Source organism: Enhydra lutris, unplaced genomic scaffold (genome assembly GCF_002288905.1).
Source record: "Enhydra lutris kenyoni isolate GAN:26980312 unplaced genomic scaffold, ASM228890v2 scaffoldscaffold11, whole genome shotgun sequence".
Taxonomy (NCBI): Eukaryota; Metazoa; Chordata; class Mammalia; order Carnivora; family Mustelidae; genus Enhydra; species Enhydra lutris.
Window position 1 is genome coordinate 32636884 of NW_019154095.1, and position 27901 is coordinate 32664784.

At 39.6% G+C, this 27901-nt stretch overlaps 1 protein-coding gene across 1 annotated transcript in view; it reads left to right on the forward strand.

Moving 5' to 3' along the window:
• Positions 1 to 27901, forward strand: part of LOC111144577 (unc-5 netrin receptor D) — a 543708-nt gene that overhangs the window by 143036 nt on the left and 372771 nt on the right. The window lies entirely within an intron of this gene.

Here is a 27901-nt window from a genome sequence, read left to right on the forward strand (position 1 = left end):
ATTAGAGTCGTGCTGGGGCTTTTACTTCCTGCTTCATGCATATCTGGAGAACTTGAAATTTATGATCAGCATTATATTTACTGTCTAAAGAAAGAAAAATGAAGACTGGTGAATTTATGTTATGTAACACAGCTTAGTAACACGATTTAAGCAAATGAAAAAGCAAAAACTTTAAGATACTACTAACTACAACAAAAAAATGAGGCAAAACAATACCAGCTTCTGTGTCATCCAAATAATGTGAAAATTAAGAAAATAGGATAAGTTGAGGCACCTTGGTGGCTCAGTTAAGCGTCTGCCTTCGGCTCAGGTCATGATCTCAGGGTCCTGGGATGGAGCCCCGCATCGAGCTCCCTGCTCAGAGGGGCATCTGCTTGGGATTCTCTCCCTCTGCTCTTCCCCTACTTGCACATGCACTCTCTCTCTCTCTCAAATAAATTTAAAAGAAATAAAAAAATATATATAAGATAAGAGTGTCTATGTATATATGAAGAGGTATTCTTTCTCATAGTGCCAGAAATCTGGTCATTACAATTGTCAGGTCACGTTAGTAATGAGAAAGGCAGAAGGGCCAATTTTTAGATCAAGGGTAATGTAAATTGGGCTTCATACTCTTTTCTTAATCTCCAGAATCTAGCAGAGAACCTGGTACTTGTTGGCACATGCATTTATGGATTGAATAAACGGATAGAGCAATGGGAATACCTTAGCCTACCTTACCTTTCTTTGGCAAATAGTTACTTGTTTTCCCTTTGTAGTGCCTTCAGTATTGATGTGTAAAAAATTAAAAACAGAAACAAGCACCCCTTCTCCCAATTCCAAAACCATAGAGCTACTCTTTTATCTTTGTGGCACTTGTGGGAAATTACATGGACAATGTGTATCGAGTGCTTTGGGAATGTCAGGTCAGAAGGGAGACCTTTAATTCCAAGCAGTAGTGGGCCAATGCTAGAATCTTCAAAAGCAAGGACTCCCCCCAATGTTTATTACTTTCCAGCAATATCTAGCACTATAATTTGAACATTGGACGGTTGATAAAGCTATTTAATTATAAAAGTGAATAGGTAAATACTGTTTTCCCCTAAACATGTGGCTAGGAAAATAGAGGGCCTAACCAGATAAGGTCTTTGCACATCTGATCAAGTAAAAAGCAACACTCATCTGAGCAGCCTTCTCAGCATCATTTAAAAGAAGCAAAAAGAGAAAGCTAGCCAGAAGAGACTGTGGGGTAGAGTTAATGTTATAATTATCCTAACATTTATTTGGATTCTTTTTTGCCTATATTGCTAGAATTGTTATTTTGTATTTATAGAAGTTTTTCTCTTAAGAACTTATTTTTAGATGTAATACTAGAGAGTAAATCATTTCAAATGCTTGGAGAAGTCATGAATAATCACCATACCAGCACCAAACCTGCTCAGAATTCACATCCCTGTGTTTAGTGCCGGTCCCCTTCCATCCAGAATAGGTAGGCAATGGCTAATTCTGTATTTTCACAAGATAAGAAAGCACCTCTTTTTAAGGGGGGGAAAAAATCCACAGGCATTTCTTCAGCCCCTGACATTATTTTTCTCAGACATCAGCGCGACCCCATCTCCCCTCTGTTGCAATCCCCAAGTGCTCTGTGTGGCCCACAGGTGCAGAATTTAAACTCGATTCTTCAGCACAGTGGAGAGGCCAGGCACTGAGATACTAGAAAATTTATCCTGAATGTCATGAAAATACTGTTATCAGTAATTCCTTTTCTTAGTATGGTGACTTTATCTCCCTGAAGAGAGGAAGGAAAAGCCCCAGAGCTTGAGCTGTGGGAACACCAGGCTGGGGTGCATTTAGCATTTAGCATTTAGTGTTTATTAGACTAAGTAGTTCCAGAAGTCCTGTCTCTGAGGTATTTATTTATCCTACATTGTCCACTCTTCCTTCCCCTTCTTCTATTGCATGTTAATGCTGAAATCTCCATTTTGGGATTTGATTATTGTGTCAGAGGTCTCCAAGGTCACCCTGGGGTTGGGTGGTTCACTAAGAGGACTCAGGGCCCATGGTGTTTTAAAGTCAAAGGTACAAAGCAAAAATCACTGAGGGAGAAGGTTCACAGGGCAAAATCCAAGAAAGGTTACAAGTCATGAGAGACTGTGGACTCTGAGAAACAAACTGAGGGTTTTGGAGGAGGGTGGGGTAGGGGGGTTGGATGAGCCTGGTGGTGGGGATTAAGGAGGGCACAGATTGCATGGAGCTCTTGGTGGGGTGAAAAAAAAATGAATTTTAGAAAAAAAAAAAAATAAAAAAAAAAAAAAAAAAAAAAAAAAAAGTCAGGGATCCAAGCCACCTTTCTCAGTGGAGTCACACACAGGAGGGACTTTGTCCCTCCAGAACCAAATTGCCACAATACATGTGAGGTGCTGCCAATCCGATGAGGGAAGCTCATTAGGGACTCTGCCCAGGGTTTTGGTTGGGGCTGGTAAGGTAGCCACCGTCTGCCTGGCATGAACCAAAATTCCATACTCCTACAAGGAAAGCAGATGTTCCATTCCATGATGTTCATATAAGAAGTTGGTCATGTGGCACCGTTCTTACCAGTTATAGGAATGGTGGGAGCCTTCGGAAATCCAAGTTCACAGAGGCCAGTTAAAGATCGACTTTGTAAACAGGCCCTTGAAAAGATAGCCATCTGGCCTGCTGGGTTGTTCCTTTTCTGCACCATCTATGTATTAATCTATAATCTTCTCAACTTCTTTACCTGACCTTTTGAAACTTTATATAGAGTAAGCTCTTGTTGAAAACTCTGATTACATCTAACTTTTTAAAATTTTGACTGAGCACTTAGTGGGTGCTTTACTTTCTTTCTCCTCCATGCCAACGCACAGTCCTCTGCCACATTCCATGTCCTCTGTGCCTAAAATAGATCCAGAGACCACCCACTTTCTTTCTTTTGCCCTATCCTAGTTTAGGACACTTGTCTCTTGAAGACACTGTCGCAGGGACCACCAAACCGGCTTCCATGTGCCACAAAGCTACTGAAACTGTTTCTTAAAGCTGATTAACATTACTCCCTTCCTTAAAGCTCTTCTAGGAGCTCCCATTGTTCTTATGATGAATTGCCAAGTCTGTGACATCAGCTTGCTCTGACTCATCCAGCCCATCTAGGACCATTCATTCTCTCTCTTATTTTGCAGCGACACTGGCCTTCCCTGCTATCTTCAAATGCCCCAGCCTCTCTCCATCCTTAGGAGTCACACAAGCTCATTCATAGACCTGGAAGGCTAGTTTTCTTTCTTGTTAGGCTAAAACCTGCCATTTATAGCTTACTTTAAAGTAGCGCAACCATGTAATTTATCATCTGAACCAGGATACTGTTTAGAGTAAAAGGGAATGTTATTTGTAATTCTTCCAGGTCAACAGGTACAACCTTGGAAATGTCGTCATCCTAGTAATCGGTCTCTCCCTTGGGAGGACCTTTCTTGACCCCGTCCTTCTAAATTGGATGACTGTCTGCCTCTCTATAACAACCTGTCATTTTCCTTTCCACCACTCATGTCATAATCATTATGTACCAATTTATGTGATGGTTTGTTTAACATCTTTTATCTCCACTATGCTATGAAGCTTCACAAGTTCACGAACATTACAGCCAGCAACCAGTAGTGGTGCCAGGAGGCATTTTATAAATAGTCCCTCAATTCACAATTAGGTAATGGCCGTGCTTCCAAACAGGCATTTTTCTTTTTCTTTCTTTCTTACTTATTTATTTTTATCTGTCTTGTCTTTATTCCTCCTGCTTTGTTTTTTCTCACACTGAACTTGTATTTGGGGATCTCTTCATTAACTTATCGGATTTTTCTTTTTTCTTTTCTTTTTTAAAAGATTTTACTTATTTATTTGACAGACAGAGATCACAGGTAGGCAGAGAGGCTGGCAGAGAGAGGAGGGGAAGCAGGTTCCCCGCTGAGCAGAGAGCCCAGTGCAGGGCTCGATTCCAAGACCCTGAGATCATGACCTGAGCCACAGGCAGAGGCCCAACCCACTGAGCCACCTAGGTGCCTCAACTTCTTGGATTTTTTTCTTGTATTTGTCTTGCTGAGTGTGTGAAAGGATTAATTTGGTTAGGTGTTGACGTGTCACCTCTGCAAAAACTCTCAGGCATATTGGTTTGCTAGTGATTTGTGTGCATTTTATTTTATTTATTTTTTAATTTAATTTTATTTTATTTTATTTCAGTGTTCCAAAATAGATTTGTGTGGATTTTAAATGGGCATGCTTCAAATTTTATTTCATTCATTTATTTTTTAAACAGAAACACTATTCAATTAAAAAAAATGGTTCTCTTTATATCAATTAATTCATCTCACCCTTGTAGGTGTGGATTTGCTCTGATCTCCTAGAACCAGTCAAGCACAAAATTAGTTTCTTTGAACAAAGCCGTGTACTCCAAATGCTAGGAAGACTCTGGCATTTCCCAACCTGGTGGTGATCCAGGCACTGCTTTCTTCTTTTTTTTTCAAAGGTCTAAACAGGTCATATAGGTGTCCTATTGTGGGTAGAATTAACGATTTGGTGCAACTGCTGTCATCCTGCTAGTTTAATTCCTTATTCTCTAGAGTGAGAGCTTTTATTTTGTTTCAGATTCAACCCAAAGCAAAGGGTTTATCAATTTTCAAGCCACGTATTTTCCACTATCTTTGGAAATTTGTTTATACACTGATTTATACATCTGGGTCTCACAAATTTCCATGCATATATATGCCAAAAGTTAGTATACTTAACATCTGTGTCTCTTTAAGGGATAAGAAAAAATTGAGAATTAGAACGGAGACTGCTTTAATTACAGAATAAAGGCTTTTCATTGATCTTAATTCAATAAAACAGTTTAAATTTTAATTGTGAAAGCTGGCTCTGGACACGGTTGACTGCCTACTCAGTAGGGTTCCTCTTTGCCAACAGAGCTGTCTTCAACTCTAGGGCTAAAAGATATAATACTCACTTCTGAAGCCCCAGCATCCAGGAAGTATGCAAATGGCACATTTAGACCAGAGGAGAAGACTGACAGTAGGGAATAGGGTTGAGTGTAGTCAGCCTGGAAACTCCTAGAAATGTTTCCCTAATGATTAAAAACAGCTATGTGTGGAGAAACTGCCCCCTTTTTGGGTTTTGTTTTTTGGCCTTTGGATAAGGTTAATAAGAATGTGATGTCTGGAGCTATGGCAGCAATCTTTTGACCATCTTTTGGCCAGATGGAAACAAGAAAAGAGATGTATCTTTAATGACACCATTGGGCATTTGCAGCAACCTTGGAAGCGCCGGGTGTCCCCCAAAACTTAATGCATGTGAGATAATACATGTCCTTGTAATTTAAGCCAGTTTAGATGAGATTCTGTTTCTTTTTTTTTTTTTTTTGAACAAAAAAAAATTTGTCAGTACACTGAGGAAATTAATTTAAAAATTCAAATGAGATACCTATTTGAAGTGTGTATGTGTGTGTGTGTGTGTGTGTGTGTGTGTGTACTGGTGAAATATTTTAGTCAGTATCTGAATTTAGGCAACAGGTATTTTACCACTAGGCTTAACAATCACATTATTCATTATCCTGGATTATATTAACAGTTATGGCAAAATTTTGTTAGCAAGGGCACTTTCTCCTTTACTGGCCTTTTCTGTTCCCCAGAGGCCTAACCACAGGTATAGATTTCCTTTTTTTCCGTAATAAAATAAAACCCTACCTTCACCTCTCCTGTGTTCTCCTTCTGGTCATAAAAGCAACAAAGATACCAGCGTGATGCATTTTATCAACACAGGTGTTGTTTGACTAGTTGATGAAAACTTTGTAGACTGGATTTTGGAAAGGGATACATTTTTTTTTTTTTTTTAAGATTTTATTTATTTATTTGACAGAGAGATCACAAGCAGGCAGAGAGGCAGGCAGAGAGAGAGGAGGAAGCAGGCTCCCCCCTGAGCAGAGAGCCCGATGCGGGGCTCGATTCCAGGACTCCGAGATCATGACCTGAGCCGAAGGCAGCGGCTTAACCCACTGAGCCACCCACGCGCCCCAAGGGATACATTTTGATCAAGTTTTGTAGATATTCCACCACCATCAAAATTGACTTCGGTTACAATTGTATACCACTCCTCCCTGCTCAGTTCATCTGTGAGGGAGTGGTAGGAGAAGTGGGATTGGAAGATCTGTCATTTGTGGCTCTTAGTTCAGTTCTTTGTCTTACTGGGTAGTGTGTGGATGTCCGGTGGAAGGGGATATATATATCTGATACATAATGTCTACTCTTTATCACTCTTTAATCCCCAGGAAGCAATCAGCCTCACTGTTACCTTGGCACCAGTAATACAATTTACATTCATAATATTCTTTAGAAATACCAGAAATAAGCAGTAGGGTTACATGATCTCAAAAATGTCCACCCTGATGAGCCATACACATCTTATAGAAGAAGAAGATAGAATGAGCAAGGTCCACTTAACCATGACAAAGATACTGCCCCCCCCCAAAAAATGAGGGAATGAAGCTGGGAGAGAAATATTAGCTTCCATGATAATTAGCTTAATTAATTAATATTGATCTTAATTTGGCCGCGTGAATAATGGATTTAACCTGGAAAGCTTTTGCTCACAGGCGTACCTGTGCGCTCTCTGATCAGTCTTTGTATGATTGCTTTTCTGCTCCATTATTCATGCTCCAGGTGGGTCACTGAAATGTCCTGCATTTCTGAATGTTAAATCTAACCTGCAAGGAGTTTGGTTCGTTTCTGTTCTGTTGAGTGGCTTACAGAAAACTGAATCTCTATCTGATGCGTCTTTCATTATTTCCTATCCTTCTAGGTAGGAATTTGAAATTTATGCAAACTCCATAGGGGAGAGGGGCTTCTTTGGCCCGTTCACCAACTTGATGACCAATTAAGCTGTCTCACAATAGCTTCTCATGTTGTCCGTCCAGTGGAGGAGGCATTAGGATTCTCCATTAGGAGCTTGATTACCTTTCACAGTACTATTACTCTTCTTTGTTATCCTTAAGCCCTCCTTCCCATTAGTCCCAGAAGAATTGTAAAAAGTTGAAAACTATTACCGTTAAAGAATTGGGGGCAGTTTGATGCCCCCCCTGTGGGGTTCTAATGGTCCTGGCTTTACTTCCAGTACTACCCCCGTCTTTGAAAGCCATACCTGCATAAACATCCATTTTCCCTCAGAGACTGGTTCTCTTGTCATGGTCAGGTCCTGCCAGATCATTGAAAAAAAGGCATTATAGGGTCCTGAAAGTCAGGGAGCATGTGAGTGAACATTTGCCACTTTTTACTGTTCTGCTCCCTGCCCCTGTATTTATTAATCAGGATTAGCCATCCCATTACACAGTGTAAATCATGGAAATGAAAGCATAAGCTATTGGTAATGATCTCACCTTTTGATGAAGATTGCCAGTCAGCAATCTCCAGTCCCTTTGTCACATTTGTAATAGCCACATTCATGTCACCTCCTCAGACCTTTATGTTGCTGCCTATTCTGGATGGGATGGATGGTCAGGATAGCTGGAGGAGATGCTTCTATATCCAGCTTGAGGCCTCCTCCTTAGTGCTGTAGTCCTCTTGACCATTCCAAAAGCCGCCATGTTGCTTGTACTGTGTGGAAGACACTGAACGAGGCACTGGGCACATAGTCTCGAGAGGTACCTGAGGTAGAAGAGATTGTAAATACATTAGTGCCCTGAGTTCACTTATAGTAAGAACATTCTGCTGCGGATGTGGGAGATTATCTCAGGAAGGGATAATTCTCATCATCTTCCTCAACTGTCCTCTGGCTGACTAGACCTGATGAAATCCAGTTAGTCACTCTTGTGTGGCAGTCACAGTGTGGGTATTGTGATGTGCTGTCTGCACATATTCTGCAGATGGTGTTCCCTTCTCCAGCCTTGCCACCCTGGAGGCCTGAGGCAGCCTGCTACAGTCCATCAAGCGCCTGTGGTCTCTCTAGTATTGAAAACAAGGAGACAGGGGCGATGGGTGGCTCAGTGGGTTAAAGCCTCTGCCTTCGGCTCCTGTCATGATCTCGGGGTCCTGGGATCGAGCCCCACATCGGGCTCTCTGCTTGGTGGGGAGCTTGCTTCCCCCTCTCTCTCTGCCTGCCTCTCAGCCTACTTGTGATCTCTGTCAAATAAATAAATAAATAAATATTAAAAAAAAAAAAAAAGAGGACAAGAAGACAATCATTCTGATAAATGGTAACTTTTGATGGGTCTGTTAGAAAATACAAGAACGTGTGGTAATAGGATGGAAGAGAAGATTTGCCCAGTGTGGTTAGTCACGTCTGGAAGAATAGGCCTCTTAATGGTTTGGGAAGGGTCCAGAAGAGTCATTCAAGATTGACACCCCTATGTGAGATACATTCTGCCTTTCTGATGCCCAGCAGTGGGCTTGAGGAGGAAGAAAAGAAGTAGATGTTATTTATAAAGACAGTGAGGTTCTGGGGTGCTGGGGCTATGAAGAAAACTGGGGTTCGAATGTTGACTATCCTTTTGCTCCTCCGTGTGTGACCTGAGAACAGCAGAGTTGACATCATCTGGGAGATTCTTAGAAATGCAGGGAATTGGGCCCACCCCAGAACTGTATCAAATTAGATTGTGCATTTTAACAAGATATCCCAGTGATTCTCTTTCTTCTCCCCCAGTTTTATTGATAAGTAATTGGCAAACGTCGCTGTATACATGTAACGTGTAAGGTATGTGTGGCACCTGGGTGGTCAGTCAGTTAAGCCTCCAACTCTTGGTTTTGGCTCAGGTCATGATCTTGGGGTCCTGAGGTGGACCCCCGCATCAGGTTCTGCACTCAGCACGGAGTCTGCTTGTCCCTCTCCCTTTGCCCCTCCCCCCACATGCTTGCGGGTGTGCGCGCGCACACGCACAGGCACGCTCTCTCGCTCTCTCAAATAAATATAATACAATCTTTAAAGAAATAGAAGAAAAACTGTACAGTACAGTTTGAATTATATACAGTATGAAATGATTACCATGATATGTTCAGCTAATATCCACCTTCTCATAGAGATAGAATAAAAAGGAAAGAAAGAAGGGAGAAAAAATTCTCCTGTGAGGAGAACCTCTTAGGGGTTTCTCTGATGACTTTCTTGGGTATCATACAGCGGTGTTAGCTGTAGACACCACATCCCCAGTCCAGTTTATCTTCTAGCTAGAAGTTTGTGCCTTTTGACCACCTTCCTCCAATTCTGCTTCCCTTTACCCCCCACTTTTGGTGACCACAGATATGACCATTTTTCCTATGAAGTTTTTTTTATCTGTTTGTTTTTTAGCAAATGTGAAATTATATGCTATTCATGTTTTTCTGTCCTATTTCAAATGGCGTAATGCCTTTTAAGTCCATCCATGTTGTTGCAAATGGTACAACTTCCGTATTTTTTATGGCTGAGTAATATTACATTACGTATGTTTGTGTGTCTTTGTCCATGTGTGTGAAAACAACTTCTTTACCCATTTATCTGCCAGTGATCGCTTAGGTTGTGTCCATGTCTTGGCTATTATAAATGCCACTACTATGGGCTATGGACATGCATGTACAGATGTGGGGGTTTTTTTTTGTTTTTTTTTTTTTTTTTTTGAGTTAGTATTTTCTTAGAAGTGGAATTGCTGGGTCATACGGTCATTTTATTTTTATGGGTTTTTCTTTGGGCGGGGTGGGGGAGATCCTGTATACCACAGTATACCTGAGTTCCATACAGTTTCATAGTGGCTACCCTGATTTACAGTCTCACCAACAGGGCACAGGGATTCCCTTTTTCCTTATCTACACCAGAATTTGTTATCTCTTGTCTTTTGGATGATGACAGTCCTAATAGGCATGAGGTGATATCTCATTGTGGTTTTAATTAGCCTTTCCTTAATGGCTAGTGATATTGAGCATCTTTTAATGTTCTTCTTGGCATTTGTATGACTTCTTTGGAGAACTATTCAGTTCTTTGGAGAACTATTCTATTCTATTCAGGTACCTTTCCCACTTTTCAATTGGGTTATTGTTATTATTTTGCTATTGAGTTGCTATATGAGTTTGTTATATATTTTGGATATATGACTTGTGAATATTTTTCTAATTCTGTAGATTGTCTTTTTACTTTGTCAATGGTTTCTTTTGCTGTACAGAATCTTTTTGTTTTTTGTAGTTCCACTTGTTTATTTTTGATTTTGTTCTTTACGTTTTAGGTGTCCTATCCAAAAATTGATTACTAAAACTCCTTTCAAGGAGCTTTATTCCTATGTTTTCTTCTATGGGTTTCATGGTCTTAAGTCTTTAATTCATTTCAAGTTAATTTTTGGAAGTGGTATAAGATATGTGTCCAGTTTGATTCTTTTACATGTGAGTATCCAATTATCCCAGCAGCATTTAGTGAAGACTGTTTTTTCTCCATGAGTATTCTCAACTCCTTTGTCAAATATAACTTGACCATATCTGTTTAGGTTTATTTCTGGCCCCTTAATTCTGTCTTATTGGTCAGTTTTTTTTTTTTTTTTAATGTCAGTATCATACTGTTTTGAGAACTCTGGCTTTACACTATAGCTTGAAATGAGGAAGTGTGATGCCTGTTGATCTTTATATTCAGGATTTCTTTGGCTATCTGGGGACTTTTGTGGTTTCATATATATTTTTGGAGGTTTTTTTATTTTTTTTTCCTACTTATGTAAGAAAACGCCATTAGAATCTTGATAGCTTTTGGTAGTATTGACATTTTAACAATATTAATTTTTTAAATCCATGAACATGGGATACCTTTCCATTTATTTGTGTCTTCAGTTTCTTTCATCAGTTCCTTGTAGTTTTAAGAGTAGAGCTCTTTCACCTTCTTAATAAATGCATTCCTAAATATTTGTTGTTTTGATTCAATTTCTTTTTCAGAAAATTTGTTATTAGTGTATGTAAATGCTACTGATTTTTGTATGTTAGTTTCGTATCTCACAACTTTATTGAGCTCGCTGATTTGATGTAGTCATTAGGATTTTCTATGTGAAAGAAATGTTATCTATGAATAAAAATAACTCTGCTTCTTCCCTTTCAATTCTAATATATTTTATTTCTTTTTCTTGCCTCATTGCTCTAGCTAGAACTTCTAGTACTGTGTTGAATAAGAATGGTGAGAGTGGGCACCCATGTCTTGTTTCTCAGATGATTCTTAGGCACATTCAAGTTTCATAAGCATTGGTCTTACTAATAACTGTTAATATTACGCTTTTGGTGTTTTGGTATCCTTATCTGCAAAGTGGGGATTTTATTAGCTATCTTACTATTGTTGTAAATATTTAAAAAATAATTATACATTTGAAAACACTTATGAAAACACAAGCAGTTTTTAAAATAATATATAAATCGAGAGCTGTCAAGGTAAGTTTAGAGACTTTGTACAAAATATCTCATTTTTAATAGCAGCAGCAGTTCCAGCCCACATGACTGTAGCCGTTTTCACCTAGATGTTGCGGAAAGTGGGAATAGTTGGAAATCAAGGATGGGGGTAGTGTATTGGGTTGTTGGGGGTATATATTGGCTTCCACTGAAAATGAGCCCTATACTCTAATTAATAAGTTATAATATTTGAAATTCTAGAGATCAGTAGACAAAATATCAGAGATACTTGTGAATTCAAGCTGAGCCTGTGTTTCACATAGTACCTTGTGTCAGATTTGACAAACTGGCTTTAAATTGCATAGAAAGCTGACATGGTGATTGTATTATATATTTGATGATAATTGAAAATATTTAGCTTCCGTTAAATGTGAAAGGAGAAGTTAAAAATAATACCCCCACATTCTTTATTTTCATAAAATTGCATGTTCATTTGGTAATGAAGTTTCCTCCAACGTTAAACTGTTTTCAGGAGTTGACATTCTCTATTCACAACTTTTTTTTATAGGTTCTGAAATCACATTATCACAGTTGATTCATTTTCTAATTTTCAACTTCATTTCTAGTTACGACTCTGACCAGCTTTTAGCACTTCTTTCTTGTAGGAAAATATTATTACATGTGACTATATATTTCCTTTTGGTGTGCTGAACGGGAGTATATAAAAATAATATCTATATGAATATAATTTGCTGAATTTGGAATCCTGACATATGTAACTCAAAGATTTAGCTGCAATCTGGGTTTGTAGATTTAAATGGGATAAAAGAAAGGGAAATGAAAATATACATTTCTGAGCTCTCTATATTTATTAACATAAAATTAATTCAGATTAATTATGGAGTACAAAAAATGCAATGTGTTTTGTGAGATCTCATGTCTCCTTCCATTTTATCCTATTTTGGACTTGATGGTGAAATAGTGTAAGTGAGATGGAATAGAGATAACAAACTTATGTTCACCACATTATAATTACCTTTTTTTTTTTTTTTTTTTTTAAATTAAGTAGGCTCCATGCCCAGTGGTGAGCCTGTCGCACGGCTTGAACCCACGACCCTGAGATCAAGAGTTGGAGGCTTAACAGACTGGGTCACGTAGGCACACCTAGTTAAATTTTATTGTTTTAAAAAAACAAAACAAAACAGTAACAGGGGTATGTGGGTGGCTCAGTCCATTAAACATGGGACCCTTGTTTTCGGCTCAGGTCATGATCTCGAGGTTGTGAGTTGGAGCCCTGAGTGGGACTCTGCACGCAGCAGGGAGTCTGCTTCAGATTCTCTCTCCTTCTGTTCCTTCCCTTGCTCATGCACTCTTTTCTCAAATAAATAAATAAATAAATAAAATCTAAACAAACAAACAAAAAAACAGTAACTGAATCTTCTTCTGTGGTATCAGTTGAATGCCATATCAAAAGAAGACAGTAATTGGGAAACCTTAATTATTTTTATGTTCAATACTGAGACATTGACAAGTTACAAATATTTTTAAGAATTATGAGTAATGTTGCTTTCAAGGATACCTTTACCTTGATAAAACTTAGCTACTTTAATTTTTCAAGACTGTGTGTTATCACAATCATAATGGCCGATAGTGAAAGATCAGTGTAGACAGTCATTCGCCCAAAATTTTTAATAATGAAAGATATGAGTAGCCTCTGCTTCAGAGAGTGTATTTCCATAAGAGACTTTGGTACTGAGAGAGGGGGAAGAAGGGCCAGGCAGAAGAACGAAACAGGAGATACTTAAGTTCCCATGAAGGGCTTCCTTAGGACTTTGATAGAACTTTAGAACTTGAAATGAACTTCTAGATTTAGGAAACTAAAGGATAAGGAAAAACAAATATCTTTTCCAAGGTGTCACAGATAAGATTGTAGTCTCCTACTATATTGGTCTTGTATTCCAGTAATATGTTCATTGAACAACGAACTCAAACATCCAGAATTACATTTATATGAAATATATGGTATACGTATGTATATGTGTGTATGAACTACCATGTATATGTGTCTGTACGTATTTATATAAGTAAAAAGTATATATGTGTGTATGTAAGTAAAAAACACTTGATAGTAATACTTTTGAGCATGAATTTTTTTTTTTTTAAGATTTTATTTAGTTATTTGACAGAGATCACAATTAGGCAGAGAGGCAGGCAGAGAGAGAGAGGAAGGGAAGCAGGCTCTCCGCTGAGCAGAGAGCCCGATGTGGGGCTCGATCCCAGGACCCTGAGACCATGACCTGAGCCGAAGGCAGAGGCTTAACTCACTGAGCCACCCAGGCGCCCCGAGCATGAATTATTTTTTAAAGATTTTATTTACTTATTTGAGAGAGAGAGAGTGAATGAGTGAGAGAGAACCGGAGCACGGGGAAGGGCAGAGGACGAGGAAGAAGCAGGCTCCCCGCGAAGACATGGGGCTCAATCCCAGGACCCTGGGATCATGACCTGAGCTGAAGGCAGAGGCTTTAACCCAGTGAGCCACCCAGGTGCCCCATTAAGTATTTTTGATTGTCCAGTAATATACTTTCAGACAGAAACACATACACTCTTACATAGACTTTGACCAGTTTCTCTCTCTCTCTCTTTCTTTTGAGATTGATTACTTTCTGAAAAAAGTCCCAAAGATTGCATTATAGAAATGTAAGTTTTAAAACAGAAGAATAAACTATAATTATTTTTTCAATTTTAGATCATTTGGGATCAGCTCTCTGTTCAGGAAAGTTTGTGATCACTCATATCATTTCAGCCATGTACTTTTTATAAAAATACTTTATAAAATTATTAATATTTGAAAATAAACCTAAAGCATACATTTTAAATGTGTTCATATATAATAATTTATTTTCAATGTTTGTTTTTAGTTGAGTCAGCATTTAAAGACTAAAGAGCTCTTTGGTTCACATTCCTTCATTGTAATTGCTGGTATTCCTGAAAATTCCTTGCTGTTTTATTTTTATTTTTTAAAGATTTTATTTATTGGGCAAACAGAGATCACAAGTAGGCAGAGGCAGGCAGAGAGAGAGGGGGAAGCAGGCTCCCTGCAGAGCAGAGAGCCCGATGTGGGGCTCGATCCCAGGACCCTGAGATTTTGACCTGAGCTGAAAGCAGAGGCTTAACCCACTGAGTCACCTAAGGGCCCCAGAAAAGTTCTCATTGTATACCTTTTTCTACCTTTTGAACTTTGAAAAAAAAATTTTTTTATGGCAAGTTTAATTTTATTTTTTTTAAAAGATTTTATTTATTTATTTGACAGAGATCACAAGTAGGCAGAGAGGCAGGCAGAGAGAGAGGAGGAAGCAGGCTCCCTGCAGAGCAGAGCGCCCGATGTAGGGCTCGATCCCAGGACCCTGGGATCATGACCTGAGCCAAAGGCAGAGGCTTTAACCCACTGAGCCACCCAGGTGCCCCTGTTTTATTTTTTAATTATGACATATAAATAACAATCCAGGAATGAACATCTTTACTTTACTACCAATAGGGTCTCAACTCACATTAGGCAAAATGAAAGATCTGTTGGAGTAACAGCTTGTGTGTGTGTGTGTGTGTGTGTGTGTGTAATTTTTCATGTGTTGAAATGTGATTATATGCGAAGCCAAATCCGGACAGTTAGCTCCAATGATACTGCTTTCTACTAATATTTGCTTGTTCATTTACATGGCTGTGAGAACGTGGCTAAAATGTATTATTTAGCAGGTGTGTGGAGGGGGCAAGCAGAAGGAATGTTTCCTGTATTAAATCAAAAGTGTGCTCATAAATATTACATGCTTCAATGCCAGCACAATTTAAAACTGATATTCACTGGTAAGATTTCAGAAAAAAAAAAAAATTCCACAATGTAACCACACATTTAGATTCCTAAATAAGGAGACAGAGATTTAATAGAGGTAGAGATGATCTGTACCTCTATCTACATATGTCATAGATGCCCATGTATTTAAGTTGGTTCAAATATATTTTCATTTGCAAACAGCGAAATGCATGATTCCATGAATCTTGACAAATGTGTAGTCATGTAATCACCATGACATTCAAGATCCAGAGCACTTCTATTATCCCCCAGACATCTCCCCTCCTGCCATCACTTTGTAGGGAAACACTCCACTCTTAGCTACTGTCAGCTGCTGATCCCTACAGTGTTGCATTTTCCAAAATCTCCAATAAATAGAACATGTAGCCCTTTAAGCCTGCTTTGTTTCACTTGGCTTAATGCCTCTGTGTTTCATCCGTAGTGGTGCGTGTACCCATAGGTTTTTCCTTTTCTTTTCTGAGGGGCGTCCCGCCATAGGGAGGCACTGCCCTGTGCTTATCCAGTCCCCTGTGGAGAGCCACTTGAATTGTGTGTACTTTGGGGTACTTTCACTGTTGTGAAAAAGGATGCTTTAAAAATTCTCACACGGGATTGTGGGTGGAACTAAGTTAATTTCTCGTGGCTAAGTATCTAGAAGCGGGAATGCTGCTTCCTGTGTTAAGTATATGTTAACTTTATTTGAAACCCAAACCAACCCCCCCCCCACCAAACTTCCAAACTTTTATTAAAGCTGTGTAGCTCTTTAGCATTCCTGCCAGCGGTGTGTGAGCCTTCTAGTGCCTTTCCACACCCTTGCTGTTTCCAGCTTCTGTTATTGTTTCAATCTTAGTCTTCCAACTAGGAAGAAACTTCTACCAGGTAGAAACTGGTATCTCATTATGGTTTTATGTCACTCTAAGTGCTTTTTTGAAATATGTAGATCTTCTTTAGTAATGTGCCAGTTCAAATCTTTTGCCCAGTTTTTAAAATGGAATTTTTGTTGTCTTGTTGAGTTTTGAGAGTTCTATATATACAAACACACACACACACACATATATATTCTGATTACAAGGTTTTTTTTTAACTGAGTATGTGATATGAAAACATTTTCTCCAGTCTGTCTATGTTTCATCTTTATTTTCTCTGTGTTTAGCAAAGCAAAAATTCTTAATTTTGACAAAGCCTCATTTATCAAGTTCTTCTTTTGTGACCAGGATTTCGATGCCATATCTAACATCAAGACCAGCATCACTAACCTGAGACAATATGGAGTTTCTCCTGTTTTCTTCTAGAAATGTTAGAGTTTTACATTTTATGTGTAGATCTCTAATCCATTTTGAATTAATTTTTGCATGGAGTATGATTTATATTTTTAGATTCTTTTTGGGGGGAGTGATGTCAGAGGGAGAGTGAAAGAGAGAATCTTAATTAGTCTCCACACCCATTACAGAGCCTGATGCAGGGGTTGATCTCACAACACTGAGATCATGACCTGAGCCAAAGTTGAGAGTAGGACGCTTAACCAGCTGTGCCAACCAGGTGACCCAGGTTCTTTTTTAACATAGAATATAGAATATCCAACTGTTAAAGCACCATTTGTTGAAAAAGTATCTTTTCTACAGTTATCTTTGTACTTTGTCAAAATATTGACTGCATTTGTGTGATTCTATTTCTTGGTTCTCTTTCATGTTCCATTGCTCTGTATCTCTGTGTCTTTACCACTACTGCCTTATCTTCTTTCTCTCTCTCTCTCTCTTTTTAAATTTGAGTATGGTTGACACAGGGTGTTATATTAGTTTCAACTTCGCAACATAGTGATGCCATGGGTTTTTACATTATGCTCTGTTCACCACAAATGAACCTGCCATTTGTCGGGATACATCCCTCTTACAATATGACTGACTATATTCCTTACACTATACCTTTTATTCCCATCACTTACTCATTTCATAACTAGAAACCTGATCTACTGCTTTCTCTTGATTGCCATCATTTAAGTCATGTAAGTCTTGAAACTGGGTTGTGTGTCCTCTGGCTTTGTTCTTCTTCAGAATTGTTGCCTATTTAGTGCCTTTGCCTTTCCATTATAAATTTTTGCTTCAGCTGGTCCATGTCTATGAAAAAGTTGCTGGGATTGCGATTTTGTTGAATCTATAAATAAACTGGTTGGGAAGAGTTGACATTTTAACAACAATGAGTATTCCAATCCAGGAGCACAAGTATCTCCATTTGTTTAGGTCTGGGATTTATATTTAACAAAGGATTGTGTTCTAACTTGAGAACATTTAGTTATCTCCTAGGAGCAACTAGTGTCTGGTATGTAGTAAGCATTCAATAAATATTTATTGGATAAAGCAGCAGCTTAGCAAAGCTACTAGTGATTTTGTCTTTTCTCCTCATTCGTTTTATTCAAGGGAAACCTTTAGGGGTAAAGGAAACTGCAATTTTTTTTTTCTTTGGGTGAGGGAAATAAAGAAGAGAAAAGAAGCCTTCTGGTCGCTCACTGCATAGTTACTGTGTTCAGATGCCGAACGAAGTTTTGGCTGTATCATGGTAGTACCTTCTTCTACCCTCGAAAAGTAGAAAGTAGCAAGTGTAAAGCAGGATCAGAGTTTGTTTTTCAAAAAGGTTCCCCCTCCTCTGCCCAGCTATGGCCCCAAGTCTGAGAGGTGTTAGAATTCCTGGGTCCACAGGGTAGAAAGAGGCTTCAGAGAACATCTCTTCCGGTGATTATCACATTGTTTTCCATTTTTTCCATCAGGGCACATACATTTCAAATGAAATCTTACTCAGAAATACAGTCAAAATAGATAAAAGCAGAGCTGCTCAGGTTGTACTGGACTCGGCAGAGATATTTGAAAGCCTCCTATGATGAATGCGGTGATGAGAAAAGTGAGCCTCAAAGAGATTATGTAACTTGCCCAAGGTTGCACAACACATTGTTGCAAAAGCATAAATAGAGTTCCCATCTCCTGATTCTTAGGACAAAGCCCTAAATGACTGCCTTTTCAGATTTTCCTCAAGCTGGGTTCTTTGTTTCTATGGAAACCCTGTTTTTTGTTTCCTTTGTATGCTGTAGTCAGAAATGTGACTGGACTTTATCTTAGCTTCAGTGTTTGATTTGCGAGAAGGTTGTCTTGAGGCCCCTCCCCCGTAGTAAGGAGACCTGTTTGGTAGCTAAGTCTCACCGTCAGGATTTCATTACTTTATGTTATTCCTGTAATCCAGGTGGAAAACACTGACAGACTTGAGAGAGAGATCACCAGAAACTAGGTGTCAGTGTAGTTTAATGAGGCTTCCTGGCACAGGACCGTTGCTTTTCCAGCCATGACCCATGGCACGTGGGTTATTCATGGCCCATGAATCATTCAGGAGCTTCAGGCCCTCAAAAGTTTGTACTCACCTTGGAGTAAATGTCTCTTGCTGTCTCAGAATCCATGAAGTCCATCCTGAGATTTGCCAGTGAGGCTGTTCAAACCTGTTGCATTTATGATTTCTTAAGTGTGTGAATTTGATTTGCTTGATAGTTGAAGAAGAAACAGGTCAACTGGAACATAAATTGAATGAGTCATCTATAAAACTACAGATACCATTCCTCATTTCCAAGTGATATTATTATATCTTGCCTTTCCTACCACTAAATAGTTCTTACAGAGCAGGGGCTTTGGGAATGCCATTTTCTAATGTCCACTAACTACCCAGAACAGTGCTGGGCACCTTGTAGACACTGACCCAGTTTTTTTTTTTTTTTTTTTTAAAGATTTTATTTATTTGTTGGACAGAGATAGAGAGATCACAAGTAGGCAGAGAGGCAGACAGAGAGGAGGAAGCAGGCTCCCCGCTGAGCAGAGAGCCCCATGTGGGGCTCAATCCCAGCACCCTGGGATCATGACCTGAGCCGAAGGCAGAGGCTTAACCACTGAGCCACCCAGGCGCCCCGACCCAGTTTTTTATGAATGGCTGAGTGAAGGAAATACTTCTCATTAGATCTCAAGTTGAATGTCACCTGAGAAGTCCACACTGGCCACTTAATCTGTATAGATAGCCCCTGTTACTCTTGATTCCATTAGCCGACTTTCTTTTCTTTTTAAAAGATTTTATTTATTTATTTGAGAGAGAGAGAGAGAATGAGAGTGAGCGCACATGAAGCGGGGGGAGGGGCAGAGGGAGAGGGAGAAGCAGACACGCCGCTGAGCAGGGATTCTGACATAAGGCTCCATCCCAGGACCCCAAGATCATGACCTGAGCCATCACTGAGCCATCCAGGTGCCCCTATTTTCTTTAAATCTCATAGTATAAATAGCACTAGCATTATATTACCTATATGCTTATTTCTCTCTCCTTCCTCTTGAATGTAATTTCCGGGATGGCAAAGATGGTGTTTGCTTTGTTTACTGATGTATCTCATAGTACCCAGTATGGTCTTTGCTTATTGCATTAAAAGGTATTCCATAGGTGTTCCTTGACTGAATGAATAAAATGATTCTTACCTGCTTTTAATAATTCTATTAAAAATGAAAGAATAGATCATGTGTTACCTTCTGTCCTATCCTGCCCCTGTGACACTAGGGTAAGTATTAAAGAGAGGAGGGGCTTTCACAATGGACAGAACATCTTTTATTATTATTATTATTTGCTTCAGGGGTACAGGTCTGTGAATCATCAGTCTTACACAATTCACAGCACTTACCATAGCACATACCCTCCCCAGTGTCCATAACCCAGCCACCCTATCCCTCCCAACCCCCACCCCCCAGCAGCCCTTAGTCTGTTTCCTGAGATCAAGAGTCTCTTACGTTTTGTTTCACTCCCGATCCCATCTCAGAATATCTTTTAGTGAAAAAGGTTTGTTATCTGGTGTGCTGGCCCTCCTTGGATTTCCTGATGGGTTTTATCCCTTTGTTATTTATTGGTGACTGAAGTGCCTCTGGTAAACATCTGGTGTTCTCCTTTACATCTTCCGCGAGAAGGCTTCAGGTGTATCTTGAAAGCAATATTGGCGGTTAGGTTCTCTGAGCTCCTGCCACTCATCCTATTTTTAGATGCCTCCAACGGGCATCAGTTAGGAACTTCCTTAAATTGTCCACACTGACAGTAATAGGGATAAAGTGTCCTGCGCAGATTGGTGGGCTTGGCTCTTCTGATCCAATCTTATGCTAAAAATATGTGCACTATTGGGTTAAGTGGAAACAAATGATTTGGCAGAAACTTTAGAGATGTTCCCTTGGGCTAAGGATGTTCACTGGATTGCTGAGGTCCTTTGCTTTTTGTATGTAATGACAGAAAAAACACGAACCACAAATCTGAAAGATGTGACTTCTAATCTCAAATCTTGTAGGGTTTCTCTATGACCTCAGGCAGAGTACTTAACCTCTCCCCGCCCTGGTTTTATCATTGTTAACACGACAGAATGGTGTCTTCCTTTTTAAGAATGGGAATCTTATCAAATGAATCAGTACATGTAAATAAAGCACTCAGCCTTTTGGGAAGGAAATCTTTGCAATAAGATAAGATGGTGGTGGATTTGCTATTCAGCTCCTTTTTGTGCTGAGCCTTTCCTACTGGGTAGACTTCTTGTTATCGGGTAGGGGTGCCGCCCAGGCGTGTACCTGTTTATCATGCCCAGCTAGTTAACGTGCTTATTCCAACTCCCAGTATTAGTCTTTCAGAAACAGAACCAAACTCTAATTCCATGGAGAGCTGCAGAAAACTTTCGAGAGGGAGGCGAGTGTGCTGTCTACACAGAAAGAGCTTCATAACACAACGTGTGGGTCTCCCTGGCTTCCTTTCCAGCATCTAAAATAACTTGGTTCTATTGAATTTCACTGTTAAAGTAGTTTTTTGTTTACACTGAGTGGCTCTGAGCACACCGTATAGTGGATTAATGCTCAGAGCTGCATACAAAGTTTGCTGGTATTGGTCTGTTTACCTCAAAGGACAACCGTGAATTGCAGTGTGCAGACAGTATAAAATGAATCTACATTAGCTGTGTCCCATCTCCCTGCATTTTGTATTTCTAAAGATACCCCTCTTAGGTTTTCTAATGGGAGATTTTGATCCCCCCTCCCCACCCCGCACTTCTTTGCAGTCCTAGGCAATTGGAGAAGGACATCTGGAAACTAGGGTTTTCACAGACTCTGCAACAAAACAAAACATTCAGCTGTTTGTTCTCTCCCCTCTTAAACTCATTAAGAATATAGCCAGAAGCCTGATGCTTCCAGGAGCCTTTTACTGCTGCATTTTAAATGTAAAAATGGCAGCTATCGCCATACTGCCCACAGGCGCTAAATGGGGTGGTGATGAGGAGGATGGTGGCAAGTGGGGAGGATGATGATTGCCCTTTGACTTCCTGCCATCATCTAAGTCACGTGACAGGATGTAAAAGGAGACAATTTGATCTTGATGAAAGGGTCTTTCTACCCAGGGAGCTGGTAATAATGTGCAAAGCCCAAAATACTTATTTCAAATTCCTCCAATCATCCATTCAACTCAAAGAATGGCTGAGATCTTTTCAAATGCCCTGTGAACTTAGTGAGGCTGGCCTGAGAAATCACAAAAAGTGGAGGAAAGTGGAGCTGCTCGAATCCATCTCTTATTAAATTGGGAACAGAAGAGTATTTTTTTCCCCTAGTAGAATTGGTCTACAAATTTCCTGTCATACAGAATTTCAAGAGTATAGAGTCTACATCAATGGGTCTTAATGCTGGCTGCACATTAGAATCATCTTGAGAGCTTTTAAAAGATATCCGTGTCCTGGAGCCATCCTCAGATTTTTGATTGGAATGGGACCCAACTCTCAAGGTGATGCTTCTTTGTAAAGTTCCCCAAGTTGTTTTAAGGTGCCGTTCACTCTGAGAACCCCCTGTCCTATAATTCATCGATCCTGACTCAATCACCACCCCCCTCCCAGCTCTATTATATTAATCTTACTGTAAGGTCTGCATGCAACATTCTCATGGAAGTTTAAAAGAGATCCAAGAACTCTTGATGAAATTGTAATTATAAGTCACTCAAGGGCTGCAGTTGTGCCTTTCTTATGTCTTCTTTCTGTCCTCTTGAATATTTATCTTGTATGTCTTAATGCAAGATTTCATGACCATTAAAGTTTAAAATTTATAGCGATCACCTGTTCTCAGGTAGTTCTAACACATGCTGTCTTATCTATTCTCCAACTATAGTCTTCTTTTTCTACCTTTGATATACTCTTATTATAGTCTTCATGTGTCTTGATTAAAAAATCTTCTAGCTTAGTTGTGAGTCTCATATCAATATTCCAGCTACTTATTTACCAATCTAAAACTCCACAATGAAAACAAAAGCTACGATTTTCTATCAGGATAATTTCATTTTTGGAAAGCGAGATTTGAGAACCAAAATATTAAAAAGGACACAATTTTCAGAGGAAGTTGAAGAAAACTTCGGAGGAAGTTGAGCTTCTTAAAAAAAAAATACCTTGTCCTGCTTGTCACATTTTACCACGGAGTGATGTAAATTTTGATGTTGGTAGGAGGCTTTAGGATTTACTTTTGAAGAAATTCTGTCTGTTACAATGGTTGTTCCATTCATTCATAGTTTTCCTTCAACTCTTCATGGGCCAGTTTTCCAAATCATTATAATCTTGATCTTTTTTTTCCTGTCTCAGGAGTGAACATGGAAATATGCCCTGGGCCTTGACTAGGAAGACTCATTATTTTGCTCTATCTCTTGTCATTTATTAGAAAATATTCTCTAATAACTACCACAGTATTTAATGGAACGCTCAACTAGCGGTATGAATCCACAACATCTTGGGAATCTCCATTAAGTATGTAATGGCTAGACTTCTTCCCAAACCCACTAAATCAGAATTGTGTTTGGGGAAGGGTAGGTCTGGGAGCTAGATGACCATATTAAAACAAAATTATCTAGGAGATTCTGCTTATGACATTTTGCCTGTCCCACCCAATATTATTACAAAAATTTATTGTAGATTTTCTGCTTGTTATTTCATACTTTGTATTTGTTTCTAAATTTATAACTGATCTTGACATAATTGTGTATGTTTAGGGTCTGACAAACCTCAGGATCTTGCTTCCCCCCCCCCCCCATGGATAACCAGGTGACTCACTATGACTCAATAATTCTGTTGTGAAGTCAATGTTGAAAAGCAAATTTCCAGCCCACCTAGGACACTATAGTCCACCTGGCTTCTTTTCCTTTTTTTTTTTTTTTTTGAACTTATTTATGTATCAAATAACCTATAAATGCACATCTTGAATTATTTAAAATCTGTTCAAGATGAGACAGAGAGAAGAGAGTATTCTCTTTCTCTCCCCTGGCCACTTAGTTTTCCCTACCTCCCAAAGCAGTCACTCTTCAGTTTCCTGAATATTCTCCATATGACTCCTTTTCAGCGAGGTAGCTATACACTTCTCTTCTACGTTGGCTGTGGAGGATGCATGTGATGCCCTCCCACTTCCAAATGGAGAATTATCTAGGTCATTCTTTTTAATTTCCAGTCATCCACTGTTTCTGCTACTTTCCTGATTTTCGTGTCCACTTTCAGTGACATCTTTGGTAGCATTTAGTATTTCAAATTTATACCACCCGTTATGAAGCCCATGATAGCTCCCCTGTTATGCTCTCTACTTTCTTATGGTCGACTGCATAAACTACTTAAAATTTGGAATTATTTTATGCATCAGAAAAGTGAACCACAATGGATTAGGAAGATAACTGAGTTTCTATTAAAAGATCTGGATTTGATTTCCTCTGGGAATACTGAACGAATTTAAGTTTTGTTATTGCTACTACCGTTGCTGTCTCCTTTATATGATGCACAATTCCAAAGTACCAAGAGGGGTCAGGCATAACCTTAGGAAGATTGACTTCATCTAGGGATTGCACCTGCTGGCTTCTTTGTTAAATTAATCATTATATTAGAAAAAGAGAGCCAGATTTTGAGCACAGAAAGGAGATGTAGGGAACAAGATAAAAAGAGAAGCAGATAGCTCAGCGACAAAACAAAACAAAACAAAAAACACAACTCTTTCATATTGTCCTGCGCTGATTTTTGTTTTGTTTTCACTTAAAAATGACTAATTCGGAGCACATTTAAATCTGGCATTTGTTTTAGTGGGTATTTCATAAACAAGTTGACCTATAAAAGCCTGGACAATGTAAATATCAACAATTGTTAGCCAGTCCTAAGAGGGAAAGTTGAAGAGAACCCTAAAAATATCTAATTGGATAAATGTATGATGAAAACACAGGTGGCCTCACTGTCCATGTTTGTTGTGTTGTAGTAAATATTTGCATTGATGGCCTTTCCTTTCTCATAATAAGAATCAAGGCAGCAGTAATTGTGATTTTTCTATCTGGCAGAGAAGAAAGTGTGTGTGACCTTTCTTTCCTAAGGATGACATGACACAAAGAGTTTTGTCTCTGTTGCAGACAAACTTCATTCGAGAGGCAGCCGATGAGTGTATCATTGTTAAGGGTGCAGCTTTTAACATCTGTGGTCTGACTGCAAGCCCGGCCATCGTTGAGATGGAACTTGGCCATCTAAGGGTTCTTTAAAATGAACCATTTGAATGTGGAGTCTGTTATTAAGAGTTAACATCTAGAAGTTGGTCAAGAAAGGATGTGCGGAGTGATTTTTATATCAGATTCAGGGGGGCAAGATGAGTTTGGGTACTTGTATTAGGTTCGGATATACATTTTAAGTAGGATTGATGTGGCTAAGGAGTGGATTGTACAAATGATTTATTTTCTCCAACAGAGCCATTTGAAAAAAGTTAGTGTGCAGAAAAGCAATATAACATGGAATGAATCAGCTGGTACAGCACTCCATTCTGATTTTGCTTGAAGTAATGGGTCAAACATACAGACTTTTTTTTTTTAAATGACACCAATCTAGGTGTTACACAAATAAATTTTTCTCCTTTAAACATGCTAATGCCTTTTCATTTGCTTATTTATGATGACAGGTACTCACCTTTTTGGTTATCGAATTTCCCTGTCGAAATGGGAACTGTCCTTTCATTTAAAAGTGATTGCCCAAGAGACCCCTGGGCGTGTCATAGTTTTGCTTCTGTGTCTCTAGGCGGACCAACAAAAGAATCATTACCCCAGATTCACAGATGTGAGAACATCCAAGGCAGAGTATTTGTGTCACACAATAAATCAGTGGAGTGAAAACAATGAGACTTCTGACTCCCATTTCCGGAGTTTAACTATGCTCATTTTCAACCCCACTGAACAGTGCTTAGGTGAGGTAGTTTGAATCTGGCGAGCATGTTCACTTCCCATCGTAAGCCAGGAGCGACCCTCCGTCCAGGCCCTGAGCCCTGCTGTCCAGAGCGAGTGCTGAGGTTTGAAAACAGAGATGGGGCTAGAACCACCTGGAAGCTAATGAGCTTTAAACATTATTTTTATTTAATTAAAAAAATTCTGCCCCGTTCGTTTTTGTGTCCTAGTGTTCAGAAGTTATCTCGGTGTCTGGTTATGGTCTCCTCTGCCTCCCTTGCTCTGCCCACAACAGGCTCTGGGGAGCAGCTGTTAGCAAACACTCATCCATTCCCCTCGCAGGGCTATGGAACAGTTGCCAACACTTCATTTCATTGTCCCTCCCTCTGCAGGTGCCGGAAGCTTACTTCACAATTGATGGGTAAAGGTATTTGGGGCATATTGTTGTACATTAGTGATGATTTTAAAGCCCTTTGGCCTCCCCGCTTCTCCACATGCTATTGACCCCTGTCCCGGGCTGATTAAACACAGAAATTTTACCTCTGTCGAATTGGACAAATGTGAAAGCATTTGCTCTTCTGTCTTCAAAATATGTCAGGAGGCCATTCAGAGTCTTGACAGAGTTCCTGATTATGATGCAGCAAACAGAACAAAACAAAACGACAAGGAAAGGTGGAAATGAATAGGAAGGACCTTGGGAAGGAAAGCCTCCCCCCGTCTCTCCTCCACATCTCACGAATAGTGTTGTGTTCTACATAAAGCGAACATGGTGGAATCGTCTTCTCCTCCCCAGCAAACTCTGGCCTATTGAGCTCTTCTCTCTGTCTCTACAGTGTATTAAAAGTCATTTCCAAAACTGTTCACAAATTCCTGGAACCTTCCCTGTTGAGTCGGGGAAAACGTTTGGAGGGTTGGAAGGATGCATAGGTTTTGTGGGCAAACAGCCCACATAGGTTTTGTGGGCAAACAGCCCAAGAGCCCATGGGATGGTCCCTGACTTCAGCTGGGCATTGGGACCTTGGAAATGGGAGCACACTGTTCGTTAGGGTCGTGGAAGCAGCCAGAAAGCTTCAAGAATCACTTATTGGTAGAGAAATTCACCTTTTTTTTTTTTTTTTTTTTTTGAGAAATTCACCATTCTGTGTGGTTGCCAAAATACAGCCATGGGTATCACAACGAAGTGGCTCATTAGCACCTGCTTTTAAACTACACTTTGTAAGTGGAATCACTGCCTTGCAGGAAGTAGGATACAAATTGCGTGTAGATTTCTGTGTAGCAAGAATGCTCTAGCATCAGAAGTCCCGCTAATTAACCAGCTGACTGGACTTCCCTCCGGGAGGAATCCTTGCATCGCTGTGGCCAGCTAATGAAGACTCATTTGAGCCACTATTTTTCCTTTTCCTCTTTTTTTTTTTTTTAAGTAAGAAGAAAAGAATATAAAATTAAAGAGTCCCCCCTTATAGAAGCTGTGAAGCTTTTATTCCTATATTTGTAATTTAATGGCATTCGCAAACCTGATAAAAAGCTCATAAGCATCCTCTTGATTAGAGATTTAAGAACAAGATTTGACTTTCTAGGAAACTTCTTTTTAGAGTCCACTAACATAGCATTTTCTCTTTTTATTGATTTCCCCTGTACGGATGCCTTTCTCACTGTTGGTAAAGGTAGTTGCCCATGTGGTATTGTATGAGCTGCCTTATGATGGATCCCGAAGTCAGATATGAGAACGGAGCTCATGGTAAAGTGTCAGCTACCTCCATTAATTTGACGACAATTAGTCTGGAGTCTCTGGAAGCCACAACTCAAGAACAGACCAGCAGATGCATTGTGAAGACACCACTTCCCCCGTAGGGAGCCAGATGTGCTTTCTGTCTTTCTCTTCCTCCCTTAATAGTCTACAGGTTAGGAGGTAAGTGAGTGGAAAAGTCATGCCGATGCCATATTAATTAAAGGCATTAATACCCCGGGCTTTTCTGGAGAAACTGCTATTTCCGTAGGCTGGAAGAGAGTGTGTGTATATTTCTCTCATGCCTGAGTATAGAAAGGGAAGACCCCTGAGAGCTATAAAAATCACCATTATATAAAGTGTCTGACAAGTCAAGTAGGATACAGGTCAGAAATGATGTGTGACTCCTTTGTTCTGGCATTACCAGAGAGTTTGACTTAAGTTATAGCTTGGTTGCCGCGATCTTTCTTTGCAAGGTTGGGCTGAGGCTACTTCATGAAGGTATAAAGTGTTCCCTTTTCCTGCAGTGCGCTGTGTCCTTCCTTTACTTCTTTTTTGCCATTTAGGAACTCTGTGGCTCAAAGTGCTATTTCCTCCATTTCCCCGGACTCTCAAAGTCCGATTTTCAGAAGGGTGATGCATGAGTCTTGAGCTGAGTATATGTCAATTCTGCAGATGCACAGTCAGAGTAGGTGAGAGACCTGTGGCATTTGAGGGCGAAGCGTGCCTTCTTCATGCAACCGAAATGCAATCTTATCTCATCAAGCC